Here is a 25702-nt window from a genome sequence, read left to right as displayed (position 1 = left end):
AATATATCACCCTTGTTTCCCTGCCCCCCCCTTTTTATTTTATTTTTTACTCCAACCATCGGAAAGGAAGGACACGTAACTTGAAGGGGGTTTAGCTGACTCCTCGAAATTCTGGTGCATTTCAAAATGTCTCTGTATTTTGTATGCATCTATGGGGGGGTTTTAAGCCACTTCAATGACAATGCAGGTTGTTAAATCTCTGCTTCTGACTATCTGGGAATGGAAATTAAGTTTTACGCAAACGCTGACAATTCATTGGAACCGGGAAATCTTAAAGGGAGAGAGAGAGATACAATAGATGGACGGGTCTGGTTGTAAATAATCACTGCATCAACTATAACGCTTAAGTTTTCTACAGATGTAGTAGCTGAAGGATGAGTGGATTTGGTTTGCAATTGTAGGTAACAGGCTCCTCCTAGTGGTTATAGTCGCTCATTGCAGACAAGCTGACATTTCTTTAGAGGCATTTCTGTGCAGGACGCCGGGCTGGCTTCATTCCTCCTCTCTTCCCGGATTTCCCCAATGTCTACACAGGATGAAACTGTGCTGTAAGATGCTTTAATTTATTTATCTCAATAGCTGTTTATATTCAATACGTGAGTTACTCAATTGTTGGTTATTCACATGCTTCTTTTTGTATTCGCTTGCAGGAGCTGTTATCCAAAATATTCAAAGCTCTGCATGCAGCTGCAGCTAGGGAATTTTAATGGATTTTTTATCTAGCTAGTAGTCACCATCCAGATGTTGACCCAAGCATACTCCATCTCGCATGAAATCCCCTTTCCATCCGCCCTGAACTGGGATCGTATTTTGCATTCCTTTGCATTTATCACCAACTTTAAGGTTTAATGTATTCGCTTTGCTCTGTTGATTTTTCTTCACAGGCAGCGTCCACCGCTCTTAGTTTACAGGGATTACATAAACAAATGGTTTTGTTGTTGTAATGACGGCTGCTTTGAAGTGCAGTATAACAAACACAGTGCTGCCTCTCCACGGGAGCAGTAATTACAGCAGAGCAGCAACCTAGAGAGGGGGTGAACCATTAAAGTTACCCATCAGTGCTCACACCGCGGGAAGTCGACCCTACACTAACAATTCTCATTCCCCACCTTTCATTCCGTAGCAAAACGAAAGTTCTAGGAGCACAGTTTGACTGATAGACTTGGCTGGATTTTCTATAATAAAATGATTTAACGACTTAGGCTGTTTATTTTGGATTTGAATCGTGTTTATTTTTCTTCCCACTGCTTATTTTTCTTTAAAATGCAACAATTCCTCCTTACATGCATAAGAACAAACTTCAAAAGAAACTCGGAGGTTTTATCCTATTTTCCTTTGGGGGGGGGGGGGAGGCACTTAGTTAACCTAAGTCTAGCTATATGACTGCTTGCAGTGATTTAACATGACTTGAAAGCAATCTGTTTCTAAAGCCTCTTATTATTGCAGTGTGCCAGAGCTCAATGCTCAGAATATAGAAAGGTGATTTTTAAAAAGTAATTGAGTAAAAGCAGTAAGTCCAGATGTGACAATAAACAGGGACCCTCAAAAGGTAAAGGTCAGCTGCCTGGTGCTATTAAACAACCAATTGCCACCAAAGCCAGTGGCACTGCATTTCATCAAGAAAGCAAGCTCGTCACTTCCAAATAAACATTGTGTACCTGTGTTTTCAGTGGTGGAGCATAAATAAACATTTTAAAGTAATATGACTCATTTGGCTATTGGCACCTAGGATGTACCCCTGTGAAATAAGTCTCCATGCAGCCAGCATTGAAAATACACTGGAGCTGCTAGGTTAAATGGGGAAGCCTACTCACATAAACACAGTTGTTGAGAAGTATATAATACTTAGAGGATCTCTGAGAACAAATAGATCCATTTGCTTTGTCCCAGCTCAGGATAAGTGCATTCTTATTCCCTCATTTACAAAACAAACACAAGTCTCCATTTTGTTTATACTACATGCTATAGGGCTTTCTTCCTATGCACTCAATTGTCAAGCAGGGCCGTTGTTTTGTTAATCTCTAACCAGTGAATTAAAAGTGCTGATGATCTGAAGCAGTCCTCTAATGCAAAATGACAAATTGCACTTAGGCAATACATGAACGAGAAAATGATTTATGGATTTTTACGCTGGTCTGAACAAATGAAGGCAACATGAATTATACATCCTAACGTGCACTATATCATTTTCTAATAATACTGTTTCGGTTCTGATTCTGAACACTGCTTTCTTCGGTAGGGGGTATTGATTAATAAGAACTCTCAGGCTATCTTTAAACTGGGCATGCCTTTTGAGCCGGCACCAAAAGACGTTTATGTTTATATTTATTTATTTGCTGAAGCAAACGAGAAAAATCAATCCCAGTAGGTGGCTGTCACCTTTGCTATGTTAGAAACAAGCCCACCTTGTCTCTCCTATATCCCGGGACCATCTTGGTTGTAAGAGCACTCCACACAGCTATCCCATGCATCATCTTTTCTGGAATTTACTTTGCCAAACCAAAACTAATCTTTTGCAGAGCCGCATTTTGCTCCACACTGCAACTTAGAACTGTAAATGACTGGTTGAAAACTTGTAAATCCATCCTTCAGATTATGGCAGAAAATTAGTCAATGACATCCCCTCACATCCAAAACTGACTCATTTTGAATAATCATTTAAATAGTTTCCCTTCATCATCTAGTTTTTGTTTCCCTCACCTCCACCCTATCCAAGATTTTGTATTTAAGAAAGGATCACCTTTCAACAACAATGGCGTTTTCTGAGAAGAGGAATATATGACTGCTAATCAATATTTTGGGTTCCTCATAGCTTCCCATGAACTTCCATTTGATACGGTATTTCTCAATTTTCCTGTATGAGGAAAAATCTGCTGTATGTTCACAGTTGAACACTGATCATTTCTTTCTCTGGGATCAGATAATCTACAAACAAATCTTTGTGGAACAGCTCTTGGTCCTACCAAAGTATGAAACTCCCTCATATCCAGAAAGCTTAATTATCTGCATGAGTATGCATCATATAGTCTATTCAAAGTACCTCACTCCCAACCTCTTGGAGCCAGATTTTGATACCCTTATTCATATTGAGTAGCATCTTATTCCATGAGCAGTATCAGTGGGACAATTCAAAGGTAAAATACTACAGAACATTACTAAGGATGAAAGCATCTGGCCCTTGGTAAATTGATTTAGTCTTCAGGGTGAGTCCTGTGGCACCTTTGCTCTTTGCACCATTGAAATCACATGCAGAGTTTTTAACTCTTGAAGGATCTTTGGAGTGTCATTATTTGTCCTAATTTTAATTATCTGGCTTTTCTAAGCAAACAGACAAAATCCACCCTGGTCCAGATTTGAAAGAATGAATTCATAGCACAGGACAGACAGATTACTGAAATCAATGATGTGATTAACATTGAAAATAACCCCCCCTCCCCCCCCAACACTGCCATTAAAACAAAACAGTTTGATTTCCTAATGGGAAGATAGGTGGGTTTTACAGATGGGTCCTTCAGCTAAAAATTCTTCTTGGAGCTGATACAGAGCAGTTGCAGAAATTAATTGGATTTAACTGAAAGGCCAGATGGAGGTTATTTATTTGGGAGGGGAGAGCTTCACTGCCACCATATCCTCCATTTCTCCAATGAGTTTCTTTCTTTATTGGGAATTGCCAGCCAAAACAGAAAGGCTGTGTCTAGACTGGCAAGTTTTTCCGCAAAATCATCTGCTTTTGCGGAAAAACATGCCAGCTGTCTACACTGGCCGCTTGAATTTTCGCAAGAACACTGACGATCTCATGTAAGATCGTCAGTGTTCTTGTGGAAATACTGTGCTGCTCCCGTTCGGGCAAAAGCCCTCTTGCACAAATCATTTGCGCAAGAGGGCCAGTGTAGACAGCACAGTACTGTTTTGCGCAAAAAAGCCCCGATGGCTAAAATGGCGATTGGGGCTTTTTTGCGCAAAAGCGCATCTAGATTGGCACGGACGCTTTTCCGCAAAAAGTGCTTTTGTGGAAAAGCGTCCGTGCCAATCTAGATGCTCTTTTCCGAAAATGCTTTTAACGGAAAACTTTTCCGTTAAAAGCATTTCCAGAAAATCATGCCAGTGTAGACGTAGCCTACGGCTAGATCAGTAGCTCTTAACCTTTCCAGACTACTGATTTGTCTTGTGTACCCCAAGTTTCACCTAACTTAAAACTACTTCCTTATAAAATTGGACATAAACATACAAAAGTGTCACACACTATTGCTGAAATATTGCTTACTTTCTCATTGTTACCATGTAATTGTAAAATAATGTGAATATAAATACTGTAGCTGTTTTTCGGTGTATAGAATATGGAGCAGTATGAATAAGTCATTGTCTGTATGGAATTTTAATTTGTACTGACATTGTTAGTGTTTTTTATGTAGCTTGTTGTAAAACTAGGAAAATACTAAGATATGTTGATGTGCCCTCTGGTAGCTCTTTGCACACCCCCAGAGGTATGTGGACCCTGGTTGAGATCCACTAGGCTAGACCTTTTGACTAATCGAAAATAACTGTTTGCTTTAGTATTTGTCTAAGGAACAATACCACAGTCTGGACTGTTGCCACCAAAGTTTTTGTTGAGTTCAACACTGATCAAGGCAGTCTCTGCTGGCTTTCTAGACAATGTCAGAGATGTGAATCTGTGAAGGGGTTAGAAAAATAAGCAGGTATTTAGAGATGTCATGTTAATCAACCTCTTTGTGCTTATAATCTGGAAGACTCTTCACTGCTTTTATGACCTCGTGCAACTATTTTAATAGTACAAAAATACAAATAGCACTCTGACCTGTATGAAGAATTAAATATACTATTTCAGTGAGAATATTCAAGCAGTCAGGTATTATTCAGGGTACATCTTCACTGCAAGCTCATTTCAGAAAAAGCTATTCTGGAAGATATCTTCTGGAATAGCTTATTTTGAAATAGAACATCCATACAACAGGAAAGCATTAAAGTTAGTCCAAGGCAGACTCCCCTAATGTGGATACGCTATCTTGATTTAGAGCCCCAAGAAGTACTGGGGAGGAATAATTTAGAATGGCCCTGGTGAGGAGCTATTTTGACATAACAGCAGTGGAGCTTCCAAAAGAGCTTTTTCAGAAGAGGCATTATCCCTTGTGGAATGAGGTTTACCAGCGTCAGAAAAAGCTCTGTGTTATTTCAATTTTCTTTCAAAATAACACAATTGTTGTGTGGATGCTAGTATTGTTTTTCTGGAATAATGGCCGTTTTTCCAGAATAACAGTGCAGTGTAGATGCACCCTCAATGTGAGTAAGGGTAGCAGAACCCAGGTCAGGGCTATTTTGTTTCATTTGCTAGATCTCCAAATGGCACATTCACAACGTTTATCTAAATAGATAGGATGGCCAAGATTTTCAAAAGTGTTTAGTGTATATAGCTGCCTCAGTTTTTGAGACATCTTAAAAAGAGTCACCTTAAAAAAAGTCTTATTTTCAAAGGATTAGTGAAACAAACTTCTAGAGGTTTAAAAATATGTACTGAAGAATTGAGTCACTTAAACTCAGTAGTCATTGTCACTCTGCCTGAAATAGTTCATGACCTTGAGTGCAACCCTCAGGGCAGATGGCGAAAATCCAGAGCAGACACTCTAAACTGGAGGTGTGTGTGTTCTGTAATTAGATTTCACCAACCCAGGTAGCACATCTGAACTCCTGAAGCCCTATAACAATCTTATGATGGAGTCATAAATAGTTTCCTGGTGAATTCCAGGCTATTTTGCCACCCAGGTAAAGATTAACTTAGTGATGGTTGCTATACAGCAAAGATCACAAAAGGTTTAGGTTGCTTCCAGTCCCAAGGCACCAATCACTTCCCTAGATCAATGTTTATCAATTTATATCTCCGATCTCACATCAAAGGCATCACTTGTAGCCAATCCAATAGTAAATTAGTTAAGAATTTATTAACTAGGAAATGAAATGAGACAGTTATTTACAGGGTAAAATAAGCAATATAGTAGCACAAATGAGTTCCAGTCTATGGTTCTAAAAAGTGACAGTTGTAACAATCTGTCAAAACTGAGTGTCTTGTAAGGCTAACCCAGATTGACCTTGGGAATCTCTGCTTCTATTTCCTAGTTCCAGCCCTGTGAGAAGCCAAACTGCAAAACAGATGAACGTTTTTCTCGTTCATTATCTTTATTTCCTTCTTCCAGAATTCAAGATGATGGGAGGAGCCCTTTTGCACAAAGACTTGGTATTGCCCCCACAGTGTTATATTTAGCTTAGATAGACCTTCTTAATGAGCAGGAAACAATCCCTTTTGATAGCTTGACAATTTCAGGGCAAATACTTTTTATAGTTTTGAAACAAAAACATACACTATTTTATACCATGTAATAAAGATTTTATAACTAAGATTAATGATTGAAGCAATTTTGAAGCATTTAATAAAGTCTGAACACTGTTACTTCAGCACAGCCAAATAAAGATAGATTCCTTGTCTTGAAGAGCTTATAATCTTGGACTCCAAAATCACAAATATATAATCACTTGAGTAACTTTACTCTCACGAATAATTCCATTACCCAGAACCACAGATAGAGAGAATGGAGACAGAATAGGGATGAGGAAGTGATAGAATGAGGGCAAGCATATTAGAACTATGTAGTCAATTGGAAGGAGAGAACGTTCATCAGGATGTTTACAATTATTACGAGTGATGCTAGTAGTGCCACCTAGGTTGAGGTTGCCCCAAACTTCCCATTATAAGACCCTTCTTGTCAGCTGCTTGTAATTTTGCCAAACTCTAACACTTTCAACAAAAGTTTTCCATCTTGTGTGCCTTCTTAAGGCTGAATATTATGTAGAATTTTGGCTAAAGAGGTTTAGCAATTTCTAGGAATGAGACTAAAGGAAAATATGTTATTTGAAAATGTCTTACAACCTTTTAGTTAAGAAGTTTTAGCACTTTTATTTTTTGCAGCAGCATCTTGAAATTTGGTGGGGACAGAGGGCACAGCCAGCTATCTTTGCTTCCATGTCATTCTCTTGAATCAGTGAAATACTTCATGACAAAGGTTTTATGTCAATGTGTTTTTAGACTAGTTGGCCCACTATCTTTGTCTTGAAACAACTTTTGAGATGATGGCTGAAACTCTATGCATACGGCTTCTTAGAGACTTCATGGCTTTCATTTCAGGACATTAAAGAAACTGAATGGGACCTGAAGATGTGATTTAGGTGATAGAAGGACTCTATAATGAAACAGAAAGCCATTTTCGGAAGATATATGATATTTCCTGTTTCCACAGGAATTCAGCAAGGCTGTATCCTGTCATTACAATTGTTCAATATTAGTATTATTTTGTTGCAGGATAGGCTTGAGAAGGAAGTTGTCATTGATGTCAAGCTGAACACTGATTTGTTTTTAGGCCTTGAATGATGACTTTGTTTGTTGGTGCAGTTTGATGAATTGCTGCAGTTGGTTAGGCAAGAAGCGGAGTTCTTTGGTCTATTTATTAATCCAAATAAAATTAAGTCACTGGCCACTGCCATCATATAGCCTCAACTCTATGATAACAAGTTCAGTATTAGCCTACTCAGAAGGGATATCAAGCAGAGAGCAACCGTCAAATACTTGGGTAGCATCATATACAGTGTCGAAGGATGTGGTTGTGTAGTAGCAGCTGGAGAGGGCAACAGACTTAGGTGGCAGCTCTGTGCTCCAGGAAGGGATGGGGACTCAGACAGAAGGGGCAAGGCTGGGGCAGCTGGGCCTCAATGCCACCCAAAGCACACAATCATGACATCCTCCCTCCCTCCCCCAGCCAGGAGAGCAAGGAGCTCCAGTGATGATTTGAAGGTCCCAGGTCTCCAGCCACCGCCACTCTTGTGGTAGCAGTGATAGTGTCTGGGAACCCCAGGCATTTTTGAATTGCTGGGCCTCAGGGCAACTGCCTCCTTTAACCTTCCCTTCCTCTGCCCCATGTTGGCGGGCCTGGTAGAGGCTGCTGCCTGTAGTGGCATCAGATTTATCACAAACTTGCACATCTATAGAACCATGGTTGTACAAACTGTACATATGGAAAACTGACAAATTACAAAGCCTGCTGACCAAGGAATGTCAATCATGTGGTCACCAAAATTTTGTCAGCTGTCTCAATCCTATGAATTCTGAGCCAGAACATTACCTACTGCACCACCATAGCACAAGGTCAACTGAGGAAGTGCAGTTAGCATCCCATCTCCAGATGATTTAGTAACTGCAGCCTGTAATGCAGCTGGGACAGTGGATAACCAGCAGACTGATGATTGGACACAACCAGGCATAAAATTTCATATTCCTGTTCCACCCATTGCCTGAGTCACTAGTTGTTAGGCCTGCTGCTGACCAGACCACTGAGACCTGTTTCCTACTCTTGTCACCACACCTTCTTTCTAATTCCTGCCTGATTCTTGCTTTTTGCCTCTGCTAACAGAAATTTTTGGTTTGGTTTATGGTTTTTGGCTTTTGGTTTTTGCCCTGATTCTAGATACTGACTCTGGTTTGACCCATCACAAGACCCTGACATTGACCTTTGGTGTGGCTTCTGATTTAGAATTGACCTCTGATTTGGCTTTGGACTCTGATATTGACTTGTATCTTTGGTATGATTTCTGACTACAATCTTGAGTCTGCCTATAGCTCTGACCCCTAGGTCAGATCACCATGTTATAGGCCCTGGCAGAGGCATGATAAGCTCACCGTGGCAAACATACATTTAACATCTACATGAGAGGTTTTAAGGTCCTCGATCGAGATTGACTTCGATTCTGCTCAATCTGGGAGAAAGCTTTGATATTTGCCTTTATGAAGAAGGGGTTGTCCTGATGCCCCATCAAAATATAATTAAATTTGGTCAATTTGGTTTGTATGGGCTTGTAAAAATTTGGCAGCTAAATTCTATTTTGTATGCACGGAACATGCTTCATCTCCTCACAACTCCTATATATTGACCAGACTGTGGATATGCTGTCCTCCCAGTGCAAGTGCGAATCTGCTATCCCAATTGCAATAGGGTGATCTGCCCCTTTAAGTGGTGTCTAACAGTCAACTCATCCCTGTCACATGGCATGCCCTTTAAGAGTCTGAGGTTGCTTGAAACATGAAACCCATGGAACTATAAGGAGAGAGAAAAGGGGTCCTGGGAAAAAGTAACGTTTAGAAGGACTCTTGTTATTATATCTTTAGGGTCATAGACTCTTGTGGGAATGTCAGGAAGAGAGTTCCTTTCACTCAGCCAATAAGGAATGAGCTAGGAGAAGGGGTCAGCATAAATGCTGCCCCCTCCTTCATAGCAGGACAGATGTCTGTAGATGGTGCAGGGAGAAGGCTGGTGCCTACAGGCTCTTGTATTTACGAGGAAAATGAAAACAGCAACTGAAAGTCTGCTTACTGAATGCTCCTAGTTTGAGAATGAAAGGGTGGAGTGGGAAAAGATCCAGATGGAGGAGAAGCTTGTTAGGACTCTACAGCTGGCCTAAACTACAACTCCAGCTCCAAAGGGGAGAGCCAGCAGGCTTCTGGCTTAAGGAAAGGGAAAGAAGGATTGTCTGGTGTAGAAAGCAGCTGTGGGAGGAGAGCTGGGGCCTCCTGAATGAGAGAGGAAATTGACCGGGATTCTTGCATGAAATGTTGACCATATCTTGATTAAAACAGATCCAGGGTTTAGATAGTTGTCTAGGGTCAGATGGTATTTTCACTGAGTCAGGATGGATATGAATCTGAGAGATTAAGCAGAATTACCCTGTGTAGAATGAGTGAATACACCAGACCAGAAAATATGGCTTAAAATAATCTAATCTGTGAAGATGTGAATGCAAGGTAGCAACAGACCACAAAGGGTTGTGCCAGAGCAGCACAGCCCTATGATAGCAAGGCTACAAGGACTAAGCAGAACTTTCTCTGGAATTGATGTTCCTGAATACAGTTTGCTGCTGGGCAAAGGAACTAGAAGCAGAAAACCTGTGTTCTTAATGCTGGTGTCAGGTCAGTGCGGGGGGGGGGGGGAGATGCAGCCTGATTTGAATGTAGAGGATTAAGGGGGAAATAAGAGTAGAGGAGGAGTCAGGAAGAGTGGGTTACAGAATCCTGAATGTAAGGAAGGAGCTGGGCAACATAGGTGCAGAATGGAATGGGGCTGGATAGGAAGAGAAAGGCACAGAGGTAGAAGATTCTATAACCACTAGATAATGCTCCTTTCCAGAATGTGAGACTTGGCTCAGAGAGCTTGAGGCTACATCTACACTGGCATGATCTTGCGCAAAAACTCTTTAGCGCAAGAGTTCTTGTGTTAAAGTAGTTGCGCAAGAAAGCGTCTACACCTGCAGGTGCTTTTGTGGAAGAGCATCCATGCCAGTGTAGAGGCTCTTCTGCTCAAGAAAGCTCTGATGCCTATTTTAGCCATAGGGCTTTCCTGCGCAAGAAATTGTTGCCTGGCTACACTGGCCTTTTCTGGAAGAGCTCTTGTGCAAGAGGGCTTATTCCTGAGCGGGAGCGTCAGAGTTCTGGCGCAGGAAGCCCTGATTTCATACATCAAAACGTCAGTTTACTTGCACAAGAACACGTGGCCAGTGTACACAGGCAGCAAGTTTTTGCGCAAGAGTTGCTGCTTTTGTGCAAGATCACACCAGTAGTGTATATGATTTTCTGATGTCTATGAATAGTTGTGAAATTCACTGGCAAAGTGTGCATCTCATCTCCCTCTGTTGACTGGTGCTTTTTCAGGCTAACAGCCAACTAATGGTACAAGTTACTCCATTATTTCAAGTGGAAGAAGTGGTGTAGAGCTAGGAGACCAAATGCTGCTGATAATGAGGGTTTGGAGTCATGGTTTCCCATGATGGAATTTCAGGGTTTTTTAACTTGGAAAACTACTACATTAGCAATAATAATAATAATAAACCCTTTTAAAAAAGTAAACATTAAAATCACAAAATAAAATACTGAAAAGTTAGGAAAAGCAGGAATTAAATTTGCCCACATAACTTTATTAATTCCCTTTGCATAGGGTGGAATTACCCTGAGAATGAAGCAGGGTAAATGGAAGGAGATTTTTATGACTCTTGCCTCATTTGTTGCAGAAGCTGGAAGGTGTATAGTGGGAATGAGACAGGAGATTGCAGGAATAAATGGTCTTGTATTAGGGCAATTGAATGCTGCCCTTGAGTATGTGATATTATCCCTCCCTATGCCACAGATTTCTTATGGGATGCTAAGTAACATATTTAAACCAATTTTTTCCAAGGGTGGTTACTTATTGGGTGAATTTCATTTTCTAGATGCCCAGTGTGAGACATCTGGGCCAGACTTGCAGAGGTACTAAATGCTCAAAATTTCAACTAACATCAACAGAAGCTGTGATTTTAACACACTGTTTTTATAAATATGTTTTGTACTTTGAAAATTCAGGACCCTAGGTTTCTCAGGTTGGGTATCTAAATGACAATGTTGGCCTTATTCCTTCTGTGCCACCATTCCCCACATGTAAAATGGGTAGAATAATAACTCCTCTACTCACAGGGGTGGCCTTCAACATAAATTCAAAAATGCTTTAGAAGCACTCCTTTACTATAAAGAAACCCATAGAAACACTCAGGAAGAAATTAACAATCTGTTAATTAACAGGCCGAGAATTAAGTAAAGTACTGAACTGAGGGTGATTGAAAAAAGAAATACCAGATAGTTACCTATTCACTGAATGGGGGGTAGGGTCCTGTGGGGAAAAAACAGTATGTGATCACATAATTAGACAGTATTGTTATGCACATGTGCCAAGGGTGGTGAATTAAGGCTTGTTCGGTATGATAGGTTCTATTAATCCCTCACTGAGGCAGCAAAGGTTAATGAGTTGCTGTGAGCCCACTCAGCTCCACCCTTCCACACCTGCACACAGTATCAAGTGAGGGGTAGTTTAGAAATGTGAGGAAGACAAGCTGCTGGCTGGCTGGCTGGCTAGCTAGCTATGGAGAAGAGCAAACTTGTCTTCCTCCTCCTCCCCCTCCAAGGAAAGGAATGATTCTGCATTTCTGTAGTGATGGTGAACTGTTGGAAGCATGCTACGGGAAGATAGGTCACCCTTACTCAGGACCAGTGAGTTTGTTAGGAATTATGTTTGACTGTAAAGATTGGTTACTTGGAAGAGGCCTGAAGGACCTCAAAACACTATTGCAGGGGATCCTTAGTAGGGAGCAGGTTTGGGCAACTGTTTTGATAAATTCTATGAACTTTTTCACCCTGTTCAAGTCTGCTCTGCAGTTTTTCTTAGCCACTGTAAAGAGTGGAGACTTCCTAACTTTTAAGCACTTAATTTTGCAGATTTAATTTGGCCTCCTTTTAAAATATAATACATACAAATGGTCCTATATAGTGAAGGTTTTATATACAGAGAAACAAATATATTGTATTTGAGAGAGACTCAAGCAAAGCATGGAAAAGAAGTTGTTTGTTATTTTTATGGGAATACCAGGTTGAAGAAATTACTTTAAAGAAGGCATGGAAATTAATGTGGAAAAAGATATGACAGAAGAATTCTGTTTGGGTTTGAGCTAAGCAGAGCCCATGAAATTTGGGGGTAGGATTGGGGAGAGGCAGTAAAAGGAACAAACAAAATATGCATATAAGAGGGAGGCAACTTGTGACATTTCTTGGAGACAAAGGAGACCTTTAAATGTGGTCTAGGAGTTAATGGAGATGCTCTAGGAAGAACTTGCACAGCTAAAGAATATGCTGACTAAAAATGACTAGAAAGATTCCTTTTGATTAGGGAGCTCTTAGTTGCCAGATTTCTATCCAAAAAATTACAATCTCCTCTTTTATCCATCTCCTTCTTCAACTGCAGCTCCCACCATCACGGTGGGCATTGTGAGATGAGGGCTATAGTGGGGGGTTGGAAGGAGCATATTGGGGAAGATGTCCAGTACTATTTATTCTCCATTGCCATACAGCGGTGGAAGAGTTCAAGGCAGTAGCTTTAATTTACATTAGGGCTGGGTGGCATGGGCTCAAGAAACAGCATGTAGCATCCAACTCCACTGTCTCCATGGTGTATAATTCAGGTTAATATTGCAACTTTCTGAAAAATTTGATCCTCTTTGTTATGGTGATTTGTAGTTGACCCTTTGCCTTGTTTGATTACAAATAATAATGAGGAAAAGTGCAAATGGAAGGGAACAGCATACTATCTTGGAGCTACCATTAGCCTAATCCTGCAGTTCTCTCTCTCTTACAATTCTGATTGAAGTCAATTAAGGTTTTGGATATGCACTAATATTCTCATTATGGGGGAAAAAGTAAATGTATAGGTTGTTCCATCTTTTAAGACTACAGATGTGATAACTTTACTACAAGCTCAAGCATTGTGCTTGCTAAACACTTAATACATTTCTATTGTAAACTTGGGCACACCCAGGAACTAAGGACTGTTCTTTCTGTGTCACTTTATTTTCCTTCTGCTACATCCAAATTGTCAAATGAATTGGACTGTATTATGTAGGACTTAAGGGGATGATGTAGATTACAGACACTTCCTACAAGTGTGTATGTGAGTAACTGAGTTCAATAAGATAATTCACGTTTGAAGTTATTCACAATAACAGATGCAGAATCAGGTAGTAAATTTTAAAGTATGTGTGGTTAATTGGAGGTGTTAGTTGTTTTCATAAACTTAAACTGAATTGTTATCAGCAAGACACTTTTGTTTGTGGGGTGTATTTTTTTTTAATGTGATCATGATGCAGCTCTTGAAGTCCAAGGTGAACATACCCCATAGACTTCAATGGTCTTCACAGTAAGACCTTTATTCTCCAAGACCCTATAGTTCTATTAAACACAGAAGTCTATCTGGCATAGACTGTGGATGGGTATTTTTTTATTATTATTTTTTTCTTTTTTTGTGGTGGTTAAAATGTGAAGCTGGAGGCTTACTGATTATCTACTAGAAAAATTTGTTTTAATTTGTCATTCTCTTCCCTTTCTAGCTGTTTTTCTATATAAGGAATTTCAGTAAATCTCCTTAGTGTGCGTTTGTGTTAAGGTATTTAAAGTCTTAAGTCTTCCAATAGGTTTTATGAAAGAGGTCTTGTCAAGGCATAGCTTGCAGTAAACTCCTGGGAACTGCAGGGTTCGGCTAATGGTGACTGTGAAATTCTATACTCTTCACTGGCTGGCTTTATATCAAGGTTCCCGTTAAAAAAATCTTCCCTGATGTGTTTTTCTAATTTATAAGAGAGAGGGTGTTAAATATTCAAAGGACCAATCATGGGCAAATACCCTAAGATTCATAAGCAGAATAAAATATCTTTCATGAATACACTGAAGCAAATTACATCTGTATGTGGTATACATGTTGATTATAGGAAGATCAAAGATTTTGGTCTTTAAATTAAAATTGCCTTAATGTACTTGGGATAAATAATGCTTGTAGATGAGGCACAAGGAAGAGGAACATCACATAAGAGGAGGCACCATGCAAATATGATGTGGACTAGCAGATGGATGCCCATATATTTAGCTGAACTAAGTATTTACTCTCATGATATAAAACACACAAAAAAGCAACATTCCTATATCAACTACTATTTGTAAGAACCTAAAATTGGAAGGGGACGAATTATGGACAGAACAATGGAATATACACCTATTTTATAAAAAAAGAACAAATGGGACTGGATGAGTAATATTGTGAGAGTCTAAAATTTGCATGTCAGCAGTAAAAATAGGCAAACATGCTCCTACTGTCTCATAACATTTATTATATTTTGGGTGTTTAGGCATGATGTATCATTATGCTTTGATATATTGAACAAATGTTCTGTGCTGGAATCAGTGTAATTCTAAAAACTAAGGAGGAGGAATTAACACATTGAAAGTCATATTTAACAAGTAATGCAATCAATTACTAGTACCAGTTGGAGCACATTCATTGGAAGGATGGATGACACAATAAAGTTGTCATTCCCTAAATTAAGCTGTACTTACCTATGGCTCCATTTGAGTCTTTAAGCTGAACAAGGTCAACAACACTAAAATGGATAAAGTGAGCCAGTTCTTGGACAAAAATACCACAAGGTTCATTTTTTTCATTGTCTTGAAGAGGCTCATAGTAACCTGGAAATTCACTGAAGATAACAGTTGTTTCAAAGTGACAGAAAAACAACCTGGTTTATAGCTTCCCTACTCTAGATACAATTTGTAGTGCCTTACACTAGTGCTGATGGTAACTACAGTGATTCAGTGCAAAGGAGGAATTGACAAGTATTATATGTTGAAGGTACTAATTTTATTTCTGCTAGAAGCTCCAGAAAGTACATACAAGATCAAACTAATCTAGTGCTGATGATTCTGTACTATATTTAATATAATGCATATTGTCACTTAAGTCTAGGGAAAAGTATTGGATTCATCATAGGATGAGCAGATAGCAACTACAGAAAAATTGGTGTGCGGGGGGGGGGGAGGGGAAGTAATAGGTGCCTATATAGGACACAGCCATGAATATCAAACTGTCCCAATAAATCAGGAGATCTAGTCACCCTAACTCACTACTGTTCCTGAGTACAATATTAAATCAAAATGCAACAAAAACCCTAAAAGCTGTGTGATTCTGCATCCATTAATGTAATTTCACTTGTGCGAATATCATACTGAACTCAGTCACATACACACTTGTAGGATAAGTCTCTAAATCATTCCTTTAAGTAAAACTCATCCATAATTTAATAATTTTTTTTTGGTTAGCCCCAAATGTCTAGTCTTCAGGTTTGTGGGTAGCTTTGTCCAGGTATTGATTCGGGTCTATCTCTAAGATCATCTCTGGATGGCTTAAATTTCCATCATATTATAAATTTTCAACTCTGAAACAATTTATAAATGTTCAGAATACATTGAAATGTAGGTGTAGTAATAGTATCTCCATTCTATTGGTGCAGAACATGAAGCAGTGGGGTTGATGATTTTTTTTTTTGAATCTCCTAGATATCATCAGTGTGGGAGGTGAAGGTAGATGGAAAGAGTTCTTGGTTTTAAAATTCTGTTAGGAACAAACACCTGATTTCAGGGCACTGTTACCATAAACTCAAACGTTTATGGACTCCATTCTAAAATTTAATAATTTCTTTATTATGACTTCCCCTCCAAAGAGGTCCAGTTCCTCTTTGCTAAACGTTCTTTTAGGTCTAAACTACTATCCATGTGGATGTGATTGGAGTAGGGAGAGGTGGGGTGAGTTTATAAAATACATCCATTAATATAGGAATTAATTTGTCAGTCTCCTGTGCATTTGCAGGAGGATAATGTGATTGTTCTTCTATGGGCTTGGAGGAATGGTTCATTCCATTATTGCACTTAAGAGTAGAGAATCTCCAAGTGCTATCCATGGGGAGTCTCCTTTAGTATAAGGCCCACTAGTAATAATTGAGAAGCCCTGTCACAGAGAATAGGCCATAAAAGGGCAGCAATCCAATCCTAGCTGCAGCTGCTGACATTTTTCAAGAATTTGTAGTACTTGGAATTCATTCTGGGGAAATAATTTGGCAGTAATTAAGAATTAGAATTCCAACAGCCTTATTAGCCGTACAGTTGTATACAGAGAAGCAGAAAGATGGAGTGTAACGAGACATTAGAAAAAGACAAAAGGTACATTTCTATGTTGCTTTTTGTTGTGTAGCTTATCTTGAATGACACAAGAAATTACTGTGCTTCTGACATTGTAACCCTCAATTGTAGTCTCAGGTTCCCACTAACTGTTAAAGAATAAGGCTTTAAAAGAGATTGGCTTTCTTCTGCTATGGTGCCTGCCTGTTAAGGAAGAGGAGACAATCACATAGAATGATCTTAAATTGGCAGAATAAGTTCAAGCTTCATTCTCAAGCATATGGTTCACACTAAAGTTGGAAGTTTTTAATACACATTAAAACAATTGTTCTTCATGGTAATGTTAGGGTTTGGAAAGTATGAGATGACTATGGAAACCTAAAGACTACTACCTCAATCTTGATAGCTGTGAATATAGTAACAAGTCAGCAAACATTAAAACTTGTACAAGTTATTGTGACTGTAGGCATTCCCTTTGTTGATATTTTCTACTCGGTTAAATGTTTGCCTGAACATAGAGGTGGGGCAAAGCTGTTGAAAAGTCTGTTTGATTTGCAGAAACAATTTTCTGTTAGGAAATTCCCCCAATTCCATTCAAAGAGAGTGTAATTTTTATTTATTTATTTTTTGCTGGAAAACATTGAAATAACATACTTTGGAATTTGATATGAAATGAAGTTAGCTGAGTAAACCTGCTGCCATTTTAGCTCAATAGATCCTGAGCCTTCCTGTGAAATTGTTTTGAGCCTGCTGGTATGGAAGGCTTAAAGGTCTGTTGTAACAGATACAAGAATTCTTTTCATTAACTAGTCCCAGTCAGTCTGTTTTGTATTTGCAATAATGAAAAGCCTTTCATTCAAGGGGTGAAGTTAAGCTCTTAAACTAACTTGATTTCCTGCTTCATTCCATTAACACAATTTCTTACCTTTTTTTCATATTGTTCTAGGCTAGTCACTGGAATGTTTCCATTTTATTTAAGTTAAGGGCTTGTCTAGACTAGGAACACTTGCATTTGTTATCCGAGCAACTCATTTCAAAACTTATATAATCGGTTTCACTTAGCTCAGGATGATTTACTTGGTCTTAAACTTATGTAATACAAATATTGAAGGCTTACAATGCTATAGCTACATCAGTAGAAAAGAGAAAAATCTAGTATAGACTAGATCAAGTGTTTTTACTACAATAGTATCATTTTTTTATTGGCTTATTTTTTATTGTCCTGAGAATTCCCCAAGTAATGGAGGGGTGTGGGGGAATGAATCCATTTCTACTTTTTTTCCTGTCAGACATTTAAATGGTAAGCATTGCAGTTATTGCCTATAATAAATTGGTATGTATCATTCGAGATCTGCTAAAGAAAGGGAATTTTTTTAAATCTAAATTGAACAGTGCCTAGCACACCAAGGAGTCGAGATCATAATTGTCTCCTTTAGGTGCAATTTCTCATTAAAGCCTCTGTTAAAACATGTACTTGTGTTCTGTTATACATTCCTTGAATGGTGCTAGTGCTGAACATCGTTGGTTTCTTGCTACTGCATTGCGTTTTCTGAAAAAAATATGCTGTTTAATATATTGAAATGACAGCCACTTGGCAGGAACCCACTTGCTTAGAAATATACTATATTAACTAGTTTTAAGTTTCCAAGAATCTCTAATTCAGAGGAATTCAGGGGAGTGTTTGAAGAGTGGTTATTGGTATATCCACAGGAATCCAAGTGACACCATTTCAAATAACTTCTAAACTTTTTTTGTCTCTCTCCTAGAACAGGCAGATTCCCTACTCCCTTCTCTATCAAATGAAATTATGAATGCAATATTGAATTCTTTGCTCCCATAATCGGTAAATGAGCTAGTTGACCATCTTCCTGAGGGGGATCTTTGCATAGAGCTGCTACTTCTCAGCTAGTGGGATGTATATTCTAGATTACTCCACACTGCTTGGAACTATCAACACATCCATCTCAAAGAGAATTCTTTTTTCATCCTCTTCTCCCCCCCCCCCCCCATTGCATTATTAGGAAGTTTTTTGCTGTAGACTTCAAGAGCTTATTTCCTTCCCTACAGGCAAAGGCACTTGTATTGTTCAACTATACTGGTTTAGCTAAAATGGTACATACAACTTCTGTATGTGTAGACAAGGCCAACGTTTGCAGTGCAAGTTAAACCAACATAAGCAGTTTGTGAGCCCACATTTAGGCTACGTCTAGAGCACAGCTGTTTTTCCAACAGCTTGTATTACGTTGACACTGCAAGTTCTTTCGACAGTAAATCGAAAGAACAGAGGGGGTTTTTGCTCAATTGGTGATCCTCATTCTATGAGGAAGAAGCCTTTTTATAAAAAACGGAAGAGGGAGGTTTTTTGGAAGAAGAGGGAAGAGGAAAAAGAACAGGTACGCTGGTGCCCATTCTTGACCATAGCAATCACTGCTTACATGTGAGAGAGTGTCCAGGCAGTCTGGACACTACGTTTCGAAAAAGCACATCACTTTTTCAATGTGCTTTTGCAGTATGGACGTTCTCTTTCACAAGTTTTTTTGGAGATCTCTTCCAAAAAAAAAGTTGCTTGCACAAGAAGCATGTACTCTAGACCTAGGCTTATAGTGGTTTAGAAGTTCTACCATTTAATTGGATGGGTATAAAAATCACATCTTTATATCAGTACCACTCTGTGTACACCAAAGGCAGGAGGTAGTTGGTTAGTCCAGCAAGAAGAGGCTAGGCACATTTAAATTATCATTTTAACACTCCGCAATTAGGACTTTTTGTTGCAATGTGATGATGGAGTGAATGAAGATCACACTTTATCTTTATTCTGAAATCAAATATTTTCATTTTCTCCCTCTGTTCCTATCTACCCTCCTCACCCCCTCAAAAATCAAGAAGGCAGGGACTAGTTGCAACCATTTACTAGGCAATATAAAAATACAGACTTAAATCATATAATGAAGCCTATAAGGAAAGGGATAGAGTAAAACAGAACTTATTGGGCTATTGTATAAATCCATTGTATGCCTACACCTTCAATACTCTGTGCTGTTTGGGTCACCACACCTCAAAATAATATTGGAACTGGAAAAATGATAGAAGGGAGACTAAAATGAGTAAGGGTATAGAACATCTCTCTGAGGAGAGATTTAAGGACTGGGACTCGCTAGTTTTGGAAAGAGTACTAAGATAAGATATGTAAGTCTAAAGTCTACAGATTCACAAATGGTGTATAGCAGGTGAATAAGGAAGTGATGTTTACTCCTTTATATAACAGATTGAGGGATAATCCAATAACATCAACTGGGAGCAGGCTTAAAACAAATTAAAGTAATTCATACAATGTACAGTCAACCTGTGGAACTCATTGCTGAGGGATGTTGAGGCCAAGACTATATACGGGTTCAAAAAACCAAATTTGACAAGTTCATGGAAGATACATCCCACTAATGGCTATTAGCTCTGATAGTCAGGGATGCAACCCCATGCACTGGGTGTCTCTAATGTCTTGTTGCCAGAAGTGGGAGTAGGTGACCAATGACAAATCAAACTAATTGCCTGACCTATTTATTATCTCTGCAGTACTTGCCATTGGCCACTATTGGAAGACAGGATACTGGGCTGGATGGACCGATGGTCTGATTTCATATGGCCATTTTTACATTCAAAAGATTTTGGGTTATCGTTGCTGTTAAGTGGGTATTGCATGAAAACTGGGGTCAAGCTTTAGCCTATAACCTAGAACTGGCCAGCCAGGTTAAGTTGACAATACCATTAAACTAATGTCAGATCTTTTTTGTGTGTGGGAGTGGGGTTAAGGGGAACACTGAAGTAGTAATTCAGATTAATACATACTGATGGAATGGAGACTTTATCAGAATGAACACCAAGCTATGTGAGGATTAGAGGAGGTTGCTATGGAGGTAGCACGGCTGACCAATTCTTGGGAATGGGGGGAGTCTGCAAATTGAGGGGACCTCTCTGCATAGCTTTGTGTGGTGGATTGCTTGGGCTATACTTTTTTGGAATTTTTTTTTAGCTGGGAGATGGACAATTAGTCATTACAAGTTTGTAGTGCTCAGACTGCTAAGCGAACCTACAATTATTGGCTTTTGTCTAACTGCTGCAGACGGAATCCTGACAAATTTGCAAGGCCCAGTGTCATGTTAACCTACTTGGTTTGTAATGGATAAATACCTTAAAAGCTTTTGAAAGTGACAAATTGAGTAGATACAAGACACTGGAGAATTTTACTCCAAAAACTTGTTTCTCTCTGAGATTTGAACTGTGACTTTTTTTTAGTCTTTGTATCTTAATTGCAGTATATTCTTATGGAAATTGAAGGCCAGTTGGTATATATGTTACCAGTGACAATACAAAGCAATAAATTGCTTGCTTTCTGCCTTAGGAGGGTAAACTTAAAGCCAATGATGATGTGTTGTCAAGGCAAAACTGGCCTAGAAAAGACAATATTAGAGTTCCTGTGCAATGAACAACATCAGTGAAGTGTTCACCCCATCAGACAGCTCAGGAAAACAAGCTTTTGGAGGGTCATAAGCTTTAGCTTGTAACCTTGCTGCCTCTTGCCTGGTAGGGTCACTCCTCATTGTAAGCTTGAATGAGCCTATTAGGACTGCAGTGAAGAGGGAGTCTGAAGAGAATATTAAAATATGCACCATTGAGCCAGCAAGAAAATGTACACTTCTGCAAGTACAGGAGCCAACAGAGCTTTTGAAATAAAAGGTCACTTTTAGAATGTGATCGGTGCATTGTGATCTTGGTGAACAAGATATTTTTTGTAGGATGACTGAGAGGTTAAGGAAAAAAACTACACCGCTTTATTTTCTCCTCTACAATTTGTAATAAATACTAATTGAATCTTAAATACTATGTTTAAATGCTCTTTTGAAAAGCATATGAGACTGGAAGTAAGACTGGAGAGAGAGGCTAACATGATTTTTAAATGCTTTGAGTTTGTTCTGGGGCGGGGGGGGGGACAAGTTTCCAAGGGGCACATTAAAGACTACAGAGACTTTGGCTTCAGTGCACTTGTTTCAGGGCACAAGAAGCAAGAGAGTTGAAATGAGGGCACCCCACAAACACCAATTTTAGTTTTGATTGCTGAAATGGATAGCAAAGGGGAATTGGTGTTCTATGTGGTTTCTTATTGACCTTAACAGCACTTCACAGTTGCAGCAGTCTGCACATGTTCTGTTAATGTCAAGATCAGAGCTTTAACACTAATTTTCACCCTTCCAAAAGTAGCTAAATCACCTGAAGAAGAGGGAAAGTCTTTTTTAAAAGAAATGCAAAATAGAGGGAGGAAAAGAGGTACTTTTCTGAGGACAAATCATTCTGAAATGTTTTTTTGAGAGACCGACATGAGAAAAAATAAAGAAAACACGAAGAGAAAACAGACATTTGTATATCATCTGATATAAGTTACAAAGATTCTGTAGGGCAAGTCAGACTTTATCACTTTAAAGAATTTTTTCTCTTATATTTTTCCCTGTCCCATTGGTCTCTGCCAGATCATCTGCAAATTATTTCTACCATATATATTTAAACTACTAATTGTTTTCTAGTGTAAAACTTATTAGGGACAGAACAAGCTTAGAAAAACTTATGAACTGTACTTTACCTGAAAGCACAGAAAGTATTTGGGCCTTTTTTTAAAAGTGATATGCAAAAAACTACATGGTTATGGTGGTTCAGTTTTCTAATTCTAGACTGGGATTTTCCAAGTTGTCTTAGCAAGTTAGAGAAAATTAAAAAGAACTGGGCATTTAACTCCTTTGGGTTCATTTAGAAATCCCAGCCATGATTTCGTTAGACAATTTGACATAAAGCAAAGAAAAATTAGAGGACATGTTAACATCTGCTGCTGCAGATATATTCAAATTTGAAAGAAAACTATGAAGAGCTCAGTTATACGGCCAATTTCTCCACTGGCATAATTCCATTGAACTACACCTGCAGATGTACAAATCTTACAGAACAAGCAAGATACTAGTATTGTCATTAAACCTTCCTTTTATTACCTTTTATTTTTACCTGGAAATATATCTGCTAGACTTGTCAATATATTCTGTGCCACTGATTGTACCATGTATAGGCTTAACCTGTTTGAAAATTAGTAAATGAAAGACACTATGGTCTCTCCTTTTTTCCTCTATGCTTGGGCAAACTGTATGCTAACTGGGAGATGGGGGTGGAGGGGGGGGGGGCGGCACTAGGTGGCTAATGCCATAGTGTAATTCCAATGGTGTCAGTTAAGGGTGAATTTTTATTTTTAAGGTTAATTTTTTATTATACTATGACTCAGATATCGCATGCCTGCTCTTTTTTTTGCTTCTGAGGTATAGGTGAATGATTCTTGTATTGTCTATTAAGTGTTAATTGTAATGTATTAAATATAATGTAATCTATTGCTCATTAGTACACTTCCTCAATTTCAAACAAGTAAAACTGAAAAGGTGCAAATTTTAGACTCCGCTGTCTTAAGCAAGCCTACGATTTGATGGTACTGGCCATAATATTGGATTATTCTAAATCAATATAGCTGCTTATTATTTGGTGCAGCTTTTCTTTATCCATTGTGTTAATTCATCATGACCAAAATCTGAGCCAACCTGATAAGATATTTTTAAGTGGTGTTTTTTTTTTTTAAGGCAGGCTTTACTGGGCTCACTTTTGACATAAAACAATACTAACACAATTTATATTTAAGCCCCACACTGTTTCCAGAAATCCTTATCTAAATGGTCTTAGAGTATATTTATTGGTGAAGACCCAGACCAATACTTTTTTTTCCAAGACAAAGAAATGGAAGAAAGCTACTGATACTGCAGTTCTTATTGTTTCTTATTGAAACAAAATTGACAGTGGCTCAAATGCTGAGGGGTGTTGAATGTGGGCTGAGTCCAGCACCCAAAGGAGCAGAGATTCAGGCAGAAGGGAAGAGGATGGAAGGGGGTAACCTTTCCCAGCCAGCCCTTCAGTACCTCCTGGCCAGTGCCACCTGGTGCTCTGGCTGACTGCTACCATGGTATCAAAGTGGCATGGCAGGGAGCCTTGGACCCTTTTAAATCACCAGACCCTGGGATAGCTGTTCTTTCTGTTGACAGTCTTAAGTGCTTACAACTCCTACTGTTGTAGATTTTTCAGAACTGTTAAAGATTTGGGCATTGATTCAGCAAATCACTTACGCAGATGCCTATTAGCTTAAGTCCATCCCTACATGAAAGCACTTAAGATGACATACAATCTTCTAAACTACTATAAACTTGAGAGCATTTCTGTCTGTCTGTCCTGTTAGTTCATGAACTCCTCCTGAATGGTAAGCATTAGGATGAATACATTCAGTAGACAGCTTCCTCTTATCATAACTTAAATCAAGGTAAGGGCTTGGTTGTGCCAGGAAAATGTGATATGACTGGAATGGAATTGTCTCTTTTCTGTATGGCTTTCTGAGAAGCAATCACCACAAGGCAGGTGAAAGGGGCTGGCTGGAGGCATGCTCTCCTCCTTCCATCCAGGACTGTCCCAACCCCAAGTCTCCCATGTACTAGGTGCCCTTTAGGGAGAAAGTTGGCTCCCTAGGGGGCTCAAGCTCCCCCTCCCCCCCTCATTCATATAGAAACATTACTGGCTGTTCCCCTTCATAACAGAGCCAGGGCAAAGTACAGTGAAACCTTTGCTATCCGGCACTCTGGTAACCAGGAAACTTTGTTAAACGGCATTGCCTCCAGCCACATAACTCACATCTCCAGATGCACTTGGTTTACTATGATTAGATTAACAATTTTTTATTTAAGAAGTAATAATCATTAAGTCAAAATAGAAATGTGAGACCTACTGCCTCACTCTACAAAACTATCAGTATTATAAACTTGAGTTTTGCTGCTATTGTCCATTGGTTTTTGCTAGGTTGATGGGACCCTGAGCTAACCAGAATTTTTAGATAACTGGAACTCCCTAATCCCCGAGCATGCCGGATAACACGGTCTTACTGTACACCATTTGCTGATTTCCTAACTCTCAGGGAAGTGCAGATGAACCAGCACCTGTCCCAGCCCGTGGATATCCACACTCCATCCCTGGCTGTGCTTGTTAGAACTACTGTGGCCATGAAGAGGAGCTTCTCATCTGGCCACGCTCCTGTGGTGAGAGGGCTTGGGGTAGTCCTCGGCCCCCGGGAAGCCTGAAAACTGAACTCTTCATCCCTAGCTCCACACCAGAGCAATGACTCAAATGAAGCATGTATACTTTCATTTTATCCCCGGCCCCTGTTAAATGAAACCAAAACAAAATTAAGGACCTGAGCAATGCCAGGGAAATCTTTTGCCTCAGGAATTTACTCTAACCAAGAGCTCAAAAGGTGCCAGCAAACTCCAAAGTCCAGTGCCAGTACACAGGAACTCACATTATAAACTAACACACAGCCTGTGTTCCTAAGACTGGCTACGTTAGAAAGAAGACTTGGCCAGCTGATAATTGGCCAGCTGATAATTGTTGTGTTTCATGATATGAAAAGATACACCAACTTGGTGGAGACAGAAGCAACTAGGGATCTTTGCACACTCACTTTACCAAAAGAGGTGGCATGAAAATTTCTAGTGAAGTATGACCTCTAATATGTTTTCATGACTGAGCAGCAACTGAAGTCTGAACTTTAATGGCAACCGATGACTCTTTCAGCTGCATGGAAGATGGGAAATTCACAATGTGAATAATTGGTCATTGTTTAGGCTGTCCTAGCTCAGAATCATTGTGCAGTGAAGGAATAGGAGTAGATTCATGAGCTCTGTTTACTCAGATCAGGTATCTCCTGCTGCTGTAAAACTAGGGGCAACAGCTTCTGGGACTTAATTGTACAATTTTAGGACTGGAATGGGCCTTGAGAGCTCGTCCAGTCCAGTCCCCTGCGCTCATGGACTATTCTTTCTCTTCTGGTATATTCTGTGAGTGCATCAGCAAGTCCACCAGAACTCTTAAATTTTGGATGATCTTGAGGATTGTTGGAGTTAGAACTCTGCCATGATACAGCCAGTGATAGTGTTGCTGCTGCCAACATTTTTCTCTGACTAA

General features: G+C 39.3%; 1 long non-coding RNA gene across 1 annotated transcript in view; it reads left to right on the top strand.

Annotated features, from left to right (window-relative positions):
- The first annotated feature begins 257 nt into the window (after positions 1-257).
- The window catches only part of LOC149524544 (uncharacterized), a 201711-nt gene continuing 176266 nt past the window's right edge, over positions 258-25702 (top strand). Inside the window, exon 1 of the long non-coding RNA XR_016349346.1 lies at positions 258-548. This is a non-coding gene — a long non-coding RNA (uncharacterized LOC149524544). The remainder of the gene's footprint in view (positions 549-25702) is intronic.

Source organism: Pelodiscus sinensis, chromosome 4 (assembly GCF_052426305.1).
Source record: "Pelodiscus sinensis isolate ZL-2025 chromosome 4, ASM5242630v1, whole genome shotgun sequence".
NCBI classification, from domain to species: Eukaryota; Metazoa; Chordata; order Testudines; family Trionychidae; genus Pelodiscus; species Pelodiscus sinensis.
Note: the sequence above shows the minus strand (reverse complement) of the source record. Positions and strands in the feature narration are given on the sequence as shown.